We start from the raw sequence: 10,913 nt of genomic DNA, 5'->3' as shown, positions 1-10,913 counted from the left end.
CTCTTTGAACATTTCTATGTGATCCTGTGTGGTTTTATGTGTCTTTTACACTTTCTCTGACTTTAGTTTAACTGGGCTGTGATTTAGTTTTTGACTGGTTTACAGAACAAAAATAAATGAATTATGCACTTCCAGAACATCTTAAAATGTCACAATAAACTCTTGGCAAGACAGGGTTTAAAGATTTCTTGCTTCTTGTCTCACCTGTTTTTGCTTGATTTACGACTTCATGGTCTGGCAATGGAGCGCAACATTTTGATTCCGGAAGTTAAAAGCCCATTCTTTTTTTCCATAGATGAACTGATTTTCAACTAGAACTTAAACCTTTAAAGACAGGCCTACCGTGAGGTCTGAGGTTGTTCATCGATGGTATATGCTTCTGTTGATGCCATCAGACTGCATTATTTCAACTTTATTGTTAAAATCGTGTTTGATAGTGGAATTCCTGGTGAACGACTACACAATTCCCATGGTCAAGCAGAGTAAATTCACCAATCACCAGGAGTGACCGCCACTCCAGTGATGCACTGTGAATGATGCAAACGAATCGGTTTCCCTTCACGCTAAAGGAATAGTTGATTGGTGAATGGTGGCCAGAACTTTGAATCTTCAAAAAATCACATAAAGGCAGCATAAAAGTAATCCATACGAATGCAATTGTTAAAACCATATATTCTATCATATGATTGAGAAACAGATCAATATTGAAATCATTTTCTTCTATAAATCTCCACCTTTGACCAACCCCGACCAGTAGGTGGTGATATGCATGAAGAAATTGAATAGCCAAAATACAAAAGAAGAAGAATGTGGAAGTGAAAGTAAAAGTGGAGATTTATAGTATAAAAAAAAGACTGAAAAAGATCTGTTTCTCACAAACACCTATCATATAACTTCTGAAGACATGGAAGAATTTTCATTTTTGGGTGAACCATCGCTTTAAGCTTCTTATATATTACTTATAATCAACATCCTGAAGTCATTGAGTTATATCATTCACAATGCTTCATCAAATGAAAGACGGTATTACACAGTCGTGTACCTTTATGTTTTTGTCAGATTTTTTTGATTCACCTCGGAGTTGGTTGATTTGGTTAGCTTATCCTACATTCTTAAACAACTACTGTGATAAAGATCATTATTACTAATCTTTTTTTTTTATTAGAGCAAGATGTGCCTTCTGAAATGTTACTCTTGTTTACTACTGTATGCGTCCAGGAGGAAGAATGAGGAGGGATGAACGTCCTGGTTACTTTCGTAACCTCCGTTCCCTGATGGAGCGCCTGCAGGTCCCCTATCCTCTTGATGGAAGTGAGCGCAGTCAGGAGGGCAGTCTTCAAAGAGAGTGCCTAAAGCTCAACTGACTCCAGGGAGCTCCCCGTAGACCCTGAAAGATTACAGAGAGGTCCCACGAGGGGATGAGGCATGGTCTGGAGGGATTCAACCTCCTAGCACCTCTCAGGAACCTGATCAAGTCATGCTTCCCCAGATACTTACCATCCACTGCATCATGATGTGCCGAAATGGCAGCTACATACACCTTCAAGGTGGAGGGGGACAGCCACCCCTCCAGCCTCTCCTGCAGGAAGGAAATCACTGATCCGACTGCGCTTCTCTGGGGGTCTTCGCGTCAGGAAGAACACCACTTAGCGAACAGATGCCACTTCAAGGCATACAGGCACCTCGTAGAGGGAGCCCTAGCCTGAGTGATTGTGTCTACCACTGCAGGTCCCGTCGAAGGACCAGACGTGGAGATTCCAGAGGTCTGGTCACGGGTGCCAGATGGTGCCCCATCCCTGAGAAAGAAGGTCCTTCCTCAAGGGAATTCACCAGGGGGGGGCTGTCACGTGGAGTGTGAGGTCCAAGAACCACATCTGGGTGGGCCAGTAGGGTGCTACTAGGACAACCTGCTCTTCGTCCTCCCTGATCTTGCACAGGTTCTGTGCAAGTAGGCTCACTGGGGGAAACGCGTATTTGCGTAATCCCAGGGGCCAGCTGTGTGCCAGCGCGTCTATACCGAGGGGTGCCTCGGTCAGGGCATACCAAAGGAGGCAGTGGGAGGATTCCCTGGAAGCAAACAGGTCTACCTGTGCTCGACCGAACTGACTCCAAATCAGCTGGACCATCTGGGGGTGGAGTCTCCACTCTCCCCTGAGCATAACCTGACAGCGCGTCCACTGCGGTGTTGAGGTCGCCCAGGATGTGAGTGGCTCATAGCGACTTGAGGCACTGCTGACTCCAGAGAAGGAGACGGCGAGCGAGTTTTGACGTGCAACGGGAGCGTAGACTGCCTTGACGGTTGATGTACGCTACCGTTGCCATGTTGTCCGTCCGGACCAACACGTGCTTGCCCTGAATCAATGGCTGGAACCTCTGCAGGGCGAGCAGTACTGCCAATAACTCAAGGCAGTTGATGTGCCAACGCAGCCGTGGGCCAGTCCAGGAGCCGGCAGCTGTGTGCCCGTTGCATACGGCGCACCAGCCCATCTTGGAGGCATCCGTCATCACCACGACACACCTGGAGACCTGCTCTAGGGTACCCCTACCCATAGAAATGCAAGGTCGGTCCAAGGGCTGAAGAGGCGGCGACAGATCGGCATGACGACCACACGATGTGTCCCGTGGCGCCATGCCCATCTTGGGACTCAAGTCTGAAGCCAGTGCTTAAGCGGTCTCATATGCATCAACCCAAGTGGTATGGCCACCGCTGAGGATGCCATATGCCCCAGGAGCCTCTGAAACAGTTTCGGTGGAACCGCTGTCTTCTGTCTGAATGCCTTCAGACAGTTCAGCACCTACTGTGCACGCTAGTTAGTGAGGTGCGCCGTCATCAAGACTGAGTCCAACTCCAAGCCAAGAAAAGAGATGCTCTGAACCGGGAAGAGCTTGCTCTTTTCCCAGTTGACCCGAAGCCCCAGTCAGCTGAGGTGCGTGAGCACCAGGTCCCTGTGCGCATACAACACATCCCGAGAATGAGCTAGGATTAGCCAGTCGTTGAGATAATTGAGGATGCGGATGCCCACTTCCCTTTGTGGGACAAGGGCTGCCTCTGCGACCTTCGTGAAGATGCGAGGGGACAAGGACAGGCCGAAGGGGAGGACCTTGTACTGGTACGCCTGGCCCTCGAAAGCAAAACGCAGGAAGGGTCTGTGTTGAGGTAAGACCGAGATGTGGAAGTACGCGTCCTTCAGGTCTACCGCCCGAACCAATCTTGATGCCGGACGCTCGCTAAAATGCGTTTATACGTCAACATCTTGAACAGGAGTCTGTGCAAGGCCCGGTTCAGTACTCGCAGGTCCAAGATTGGCCGCAACCCACCACCTTTCTTCAGTATGATGAAGTAGGGGCTGTAAAACCCCTTCTTCATCTCGGCCGGAGGGACAGGCTGTATCGCACCCTTCCGTAGAAGGGTAGCGATCTCTGCACGCAAGGTAGCGGCGTTCTCGCACTTCACCGAGGTGAAGCGGACGCTGCTGAACCTGGGCAGGCGCCTGATGAACTGAATCATGTAGCCGAGTCAGACGGTCTGGGTCAGCCACCGCGACGGGTTGGAAAGCACGAACCACACGTCCAAACTCTGGGCGAGGGGGACCAAGGGGACAATTACGTCGGACATACCGGCGGGTGGGGCCTCGTGGCGGGGCGGAGCCTGAGGTGCCATGTCGAGGGGGCTCAAACCCCGTGGCCATGCTGTGTCCAGAGACATCGAAGCACTTACCTGGCTCCTGATGCCCACCATAAGATTGGTCGAGGAGGGGGGAGGAGGAATATCGTCCCCACAGTCCATTGGAACCAACCTGGTATGGGCATGTTTGTGCCACAGCTGGGTGCGCAGAGGCGGGGGGTCCACTGGTGCGCTGAACCTGCTGAAATGGGATGGTGGATGGCGGTCGTGACGACGGCTTTGCGCACCTGACATGTGACCCAAGGAAAAAGAAAACCACTCTTTTGTTGAAGTTTTGGGTACCGCAGCCTCTTGGGCATGTGGCAAAAAATGAAACAAAAGATTATCCTCCCGGCCCTCTACCGGGGGATGGAATGGTCTGTCTACCAGCTCCATAGAAGCGGGTCTCCTCGTCCCCCGGGTGGCGTCTGCTTTCTGCGGTGGGCTCCATGCCGGGGTCAGGCTGCGGGGGCGGGCTGTGGCGGAGCCAGTGCTGTTGCTGCAGGAGGACACCCTTGGCGACGAGCAGACGGGGTGCGGGGTCTTGAGCCGCGCCAGGGCAGGATGTGTTGAATAGCCTCCGTCTGCTGCTTCACCGCTGAGAACTGCTGGGCAAAGTTCTCAATGGTGTCGCCGAACAGGCCAACCTGGGAAATGGGGGCATCAAGGAACTGTGCCTTGTCAGCCTCTCTCATCTCAACCAGGTTGAGCCAAAAGTGGCACCTGCCCAAGAGACCGTGCCATGACTTTCGTCGCCCAGAGAGCGAGGTCGGTCGCCAAGCGCAGTTCCTGCATCAATCCCAGGTCAGAACTACCCTCGTGCAGCTCTTTTAGCGCCTTGGCTTGGTGTACCTGCAGGAGAGCCATGGTGTGCAGGGCGGAGGCGGCTTGTCCAGTGGCACCGCAGGCCTTAGCCGTCAGAGACGACGTAAACCTACAGGCCCTGGACAGGAGCCTTGGGCGCCTACGCCAAGTGGCGGCGCTCTGCGGGCAAAAGTGCACCGCAAGTGCCTTATCCACCCGGGGGATCACCGAATACCCCTTGGCCGCCCCACCATCGAGGGTAGCGAGAGCAGGGGAGCTGAAAGATCGGATCGGGTAGTAAAAGGTGCCTCCCATGATTTTGTCAGCTCCTCTTGCACTTCCGGGAAGAAAGGGACTGGGGCGGGGTGCAGCCGTGAGCGGCACTCTAGGCTCAGGAATCAATCATCGAGCCACAAGGGTTCAGGGGAGAGTGGAGGGTTCCACTCTAGCCCGACGCTTGCGGCTGCCCGGGAAAGCATGTCTGTCATCTCCGCATCGGCCTGAGACTGGGCAACCACACCCGAAGGAGGAAGCTCAGCTGAAGCCTCCACGTCAGACTGGACGAGCCCGCTCTCCGAAACTGAGCTCGATAACTCATCGTCTTCCCAGGCCCTGAATAAGAGGTCTAACCGCCCTGAGATGAGCCGGCGGTCTCATCCGAGAGCCCGACTGGGGCAAGCGAGCGTACTGAGGAATGGGAGGTCCGTGGGGGGTTACCCGGCGGAGGTGCTCCCACTGAAGTCCCCAAATCGCCCCCAGTGCTAACCGACACGGCCTCATACCCGTAGGTAGAAGGACCGAGACGGGGAGCCGCTGGGGTGGCTTGCTTTCTTACGAAGGCAAGCCGCGACCGCAATGTTGCCATGGTCATGTTCTCGCAATGAGGACAAGACCCATCCATGAACAATGTCTCCACGTGAGCAGCGCCCAGACATGTAAGACAGTGATCTTTGCCATCAGAAGCGGAGAGATAACGACCGCAACCAGGAATAACACACAAACGGAAAGGCATCTTTAAAAAGACGTTCCGTGTGTGCCGCTCTTTTATGAAAACATACTCTTTTAGAATATACTCTTTGTTTTGCTCTGCCGAAGCGCCCAGGGGCGTTCTCTGCACTCCACAGGTGCAGAGGGGGAGAAGCCGCTGAAATGCACCGTAAATCCAGCAGTTTGAGGTGAACAGAAGGGAGAATTGAATTCAGTGCACTGAATGCAACTGCTTGGCTCCGAAGAGAAAATCTGAATGAGTGGTTGCATACCAGCTCCTTTTATGCCCGTTTGTCTGGGGGAGTGGCATGCAAATTCCACTCGCCAATTCCCATTGGCCTTTTTTCAAAAAGCAGAGGTGTTTGGGGCTCCCAAGAGTGATGCCTAGTGTCACTACATCGACACAAGGTCGAGTGAGTGACAGATAGGGAAAGATAGACTCACACCCCAGCGGTATATCATTTTGAGGAGTTAAATTCTTACAAAATACTTTTGAGCTATTATAAACTATATTTTTTGTGTAAAGTTCAACCAAAAATTTAAATTCCCTCATCATTTACTCACCCTTATAGAACAAAACAAAGATTTTTAGAAGAATATCTCAGCTCTGTAGGTCCAAACAATGCAAGTGAATGGTTACTAGAACTTAGAAGCAGAGGCACAAAAAACATATATGCAAGGTACAGTTGAAGACAGAAGTTTACATACACCTTAGCCAAATACATTTAAACTCAGTTTTTCACAGTTCCTGACATTTAATCATAGAAAACATTCCCTGTCTCAGGTCAGTTAGGATCACTACTTTATTTTAAGAATGTGAAATGTCAGAATAATAGTAGAGAGAATTATTTCAGCTTTTATATCTTTCATCACATTTCCAGTGTGTCAGAAGTTTACATACAATTTGTTAGTATTTGGTAGCATTGCCTTTAAATTGTTTAAATTGGGTCAAATGTTTTGGGTAGCCTTCCACAAGCTTCTCACAAAAAATTGCTGGAATTTTGGCCAATTCCTCCAGACAGAACTGGTGTAACTGAGTCAGGTTTGTAGGCCTCCTTGCCGCACACACTTTTTCAGTTCTGCCCACAAATTTTATATCACAGGGCTTTGTGATGGCCACTCCAATACCTTGACTTTGTTGTCCTTATGCCATTTTGCCACAACTTTGGAGGTATGCTTGTGGTCATTGTTCATTTGGAAGACCCATTAACTTCATGGCTGATGTCTTGAGATGCTGTTTCAAAATATCCATATAATTTTCCTTCCTCGTGATGCCATCATTTTGTGAAGTGCACCAGTCCCTCCTGCAGCAAAGCACCCCCACAACATGATGCTGCCACCCCCATGCTTCATGGTTGGGATGGTGTTCTTCGGCTTGCAAGCCTTACCCTTTTTCCTCCAAACATAATGATGGTCATTATGGCCAAAAAGTCCAATTTTTGTTTCATCAGACCAGAGGAAATTTCTCCAAAAAGTAAGATATTTGTTCCCATGTGCACTTGCAAACTGTAGTCTGGCTTTTTTATGGTGGTTTTGGAGCATTGGCTCCTTCCTTGCTGAGCAGCCTTTCAGGTTATGTCAATATAGGACACGTTTTACTGTGGATATAGATACTTGTCTACCTGTTTCCTCCAGCATCTTTACAAGGTCCTTTGCTGTTGTTCTGGGATTGATTTGCACTTTTTGCACCAAACTGCATTCATCTCTAGGAGACAGAATGTGTCACCTTCCTGAGCAGTATGATGGATGCGTGGTCCCATGGTGTTTATCCTTGTGGTACCTTCAGGCATTTGGAAATTGCTCCCAAGGATGAACCAGACTTGTGGAGGTTCACACTTTTTTTATGAGGTCTTGGCCGATTAATTTTGATTTTCCCATGATGTCAAGCAAAGAGTCACTGAGTGTGAAGGTAGGCCTTAAAAACATCCACAGGTACATCTCCAATTGACTCCAATTAGCCTATCAGAAGCTAATTGGCTAATTTCCTAAAGGCTTGACATAATTTTCTGGAATTTTCCAAGCTGCTTAAAGGCACAGTTAACTTAGTGAATTTAAAATTCTGACCCACTGGACTTGTGATAAAGTAAATTAAAAGTGAAACAATCTGCAAACAATTGGTGGAAAAATTAATCATGTCATGCATAAAGTAGATGTCCTAAATGACTTGCCAAAATTATAGTTTGCTAATATGAAATCTGTGGATTGGTTAAAAAATTAGTTTTAATGACTTCAACCTAAGTGTATGTAAACTTCTGACTTCAACTGTATGCAATGCATAGGGGTTGCCGGTGGCTCTCTAAAGTGGGTGCAATCGCTAATCATACTCTTATCAGATCTGTGAGATCTGTTTGATCATATCACTTCAGAAGATATGGATTTAACCACTGGAGTGTTATTGATTACTTTTATGCTGCCTTTATGTCCTTTTTGGACCTTCAAATTCTGGCCACCATTCACTTGCATTGTATGAAGATCTGAAGATATATCTACAGAGCTGAAATATTCTTTTAAAAATCTTTATGTTCTGCAGAAAAAAGAAAGTCATCCACATCTGGGATGGCATGAGGGTGAGTAAATGATGAGAGAATTTTCAGTTTTGGGTGAATTATCCCTTTTTAAGTCTTCACTGTGTAAGTAGTTGTGTAAGAAAACAACCAGATCAACAGCAGTGTGAATTAGCCTCTGTTACAGTGACACCCAGAGGCTTTTGTCAGTTCCTCTGCAAATGGGACTTTTAAAAAAAGGACTTTGTTTCCTACAGAATTAAATTTGTGCTTCCATCTGTTGTCCATGTTAATCATTACATCTTGGAAGACTATATTTATATCATAATAATTAATTTAGTGTCATATGAAATTAGAGCACTGATGAATAATTGTATATATTAATCATGCGTCTCCTGATCACAAACAAAAATCTGCACCATTCAGCAGTGCATTAAAATGTATTTAGATCCACTTATGACTTTTAATTATTCATTAGGCCCGTTCAGAAGCAGAGCACTTATTTCCCCATAGTCCTAATATTAATGATTTGCAGCTGAAGATCATTTTGCATTGCAAATACCATATGTGTGCAAGTCCTACTTGTTATTGTATTGGGTTTTAATCCAATAAGGACATTAATTATTTGTGCAATGCCCTCGATACCTCCAGGCCAAAAGAGATTATCCCCAAGAAGTATGTAGTCAGCACATTGGAATAGGTCTTTAAAGAGCACGGACTAACACTAAACACTTTGTGCACTGTACTATGTGTACACACAGTACTACACACCAACGAACACACTTCACATAGAGTGGGATACACCTGAACACAACTGAGTGTTAAGGTCTCATTGAACACTTATTGTCATATTGTCAAACAGTACATTGCACAACCACTCTGAGCACTATAAGCCAGGCATTTTCCCACTGTTTAAAGTAATAATGAATTTAATTCAATCATACCATAACCAGTGTATTGCTTGCATTCCTACATTAATATCACATATAATCCATTTACAAAGATGTAGAAAACTGATGGAGAACTTATATGTCATTACAGACTTTTCAACATCATGGCCTTGAAAACACATAGATTCTTTAACAGGGTCAAACTCACCATTATAGATTCTACAGTAGACTTTGTTTGTCATTTTGCAAATGCTGTCATCAAACCCACAATGTACCTTTTCCCGCAACCTGCTAAGTGTTTTCCCATAAGGCCATGATAGTGATTGTGTATAAGATCTTGATCTATTTTCATATTTGAAAATGTGGCCATGGTATTTTCAGCCCATATGTCTGATTATGGAATTAAACATTTGGAATACAGTTTGTGTGGTAACACTTTACAATAAGGTACAATTCGTTAACATTTGTATTTGTTAACATAAATAATAATGAACACAATTTTAATAGTATTTGCTTATCTTGGTTAATGTTAATGTAATGTTCAACATTTACTAATATGTTTTTAAAATTAATAGTTGTATATGTTACCATTAGTTAATACAACATAAACTAACAATGAACACCTGTGTTTTTATCAATTAACATTAAAGGAATAATTGAAGTTCATTACAAGTTAAGCTCAAACAACAGCATTTGTGGCATAATGTTAATTCCCACAAAAGATCATTTCAACCCATCCCTCCTTTCTTAAAAAAGAGGGAAAAATTAGGTTACAGTGAGGCAGTTACAATGAAAGTGAATGGGGCCAACTTTTGGAGGGTTTAAAGGCAGAAATTTGTTTTTAATGACTTTATAAAAGCACTTACATAGTTTGTTCTGTTAAAACTTGTGTATTATTTAAGCTGTAAAGTTGTTTAAAATGGCATTTTTGCAGTGGACTACTTAATTGCAGGGTTTACTGCGTCATGGCAACAAAGTTGTAAAATTGGTTGTAACTTTACACAGAAAAGGTTTGTTAGCAATTTTATCACACTAAAATCATATTGACATGCATATTGTTTACAATTTGTGGCTATATTTTTTTCCGGATTGGCCCCACTTCCATTGTAAGTGCCTCACTGTAACCCAGCTTTTTGCTTTGTTTTTGTTTTTTTGTTTTTTAAAGGAAGGACAAATTATTTTTTGTGGTAATCAGCATTATGCCACAAATGCTGTCAACTGAGTTTAACATGTATTGAACCTGGAATATTCCTTTAACCAAGACTAAAAAAATGCTGTTTAAAAATATTGTTCATTGTTTGTTAATGATTCCTAATGCATTAACTAATGTCAACAAATGGAACCTTATTGTGAAGTGTTACCATTTGTTTTATAGTTTTACTATGTTGCCATTTGTATTATAGTTTTATTATGGTCCAGAGAGATGCATCACCCTCATGAATTAGGCCAGACTTCTCTAGATCCTATTTTTGAAAAACTATAAATAGTTAGAGCAGAGGGCATAAGGGATTATGACTTAGATTGTCTGAATAATTGAAAGGATAAAGTGATCGAGAGGAGAATTTGGTTTTAATGGTCTACATGATACATCAGTCAAGTTACTAGAATGCCACCAAATACACTGGATCATTGTTGGGTTCCTTGAAAACAAACATTCATGTGTTTTGTTACACTGCACTGATGAAGCATTCTTTGCCCTAAAGCCCCAAATACTGTTTTACATGTGGCTTGTCTGTTATGCATCAAATCCTTTGGTATCTGTCCATACTCTATGTATTTTCACTGATACAGTTTTGGATCGGATTTCCTTTCTCCAGAAAACTTCATCATGTTTTGTAGTGATTCATTTTTAGAAGATTTTCCTCTGGCATCTTGTGGCCTAAAGCCAGACAAAAATTTAACAGGGAAAAATAATCAGTGAGTCAGTTCATTTACTGACATATTCATCATTTTGAGATATATGGAGAGCCCTTGAACATGAGGATAGGAGCGCTCTATGTTCTAAATGATGAATAATAGCAAAGCTTCTTTTGATCTTGTTTCAAGCTAATTGATTCAGACATG

This window comes from Myxocyprinus asiaticus, chromosome 28 (genome assembly GCF_019703515.2).
Source record: "Myxocyprinus asiaticus isolate MX2 ecotype Aquarium Trade chromosome 28, UBuf_Myxa_2, whole genome shotgun sequence".
NCBI classification, from domain to species: Eukaryota; Metazoa; Chordata; class Actinopteri; order Cypriniformes; family Catostomidae; genus Myxocyprinus; species Myxocyprinus asiaticus.
This window is presented reverse-complemented; position numbering follows the sequence as displayed.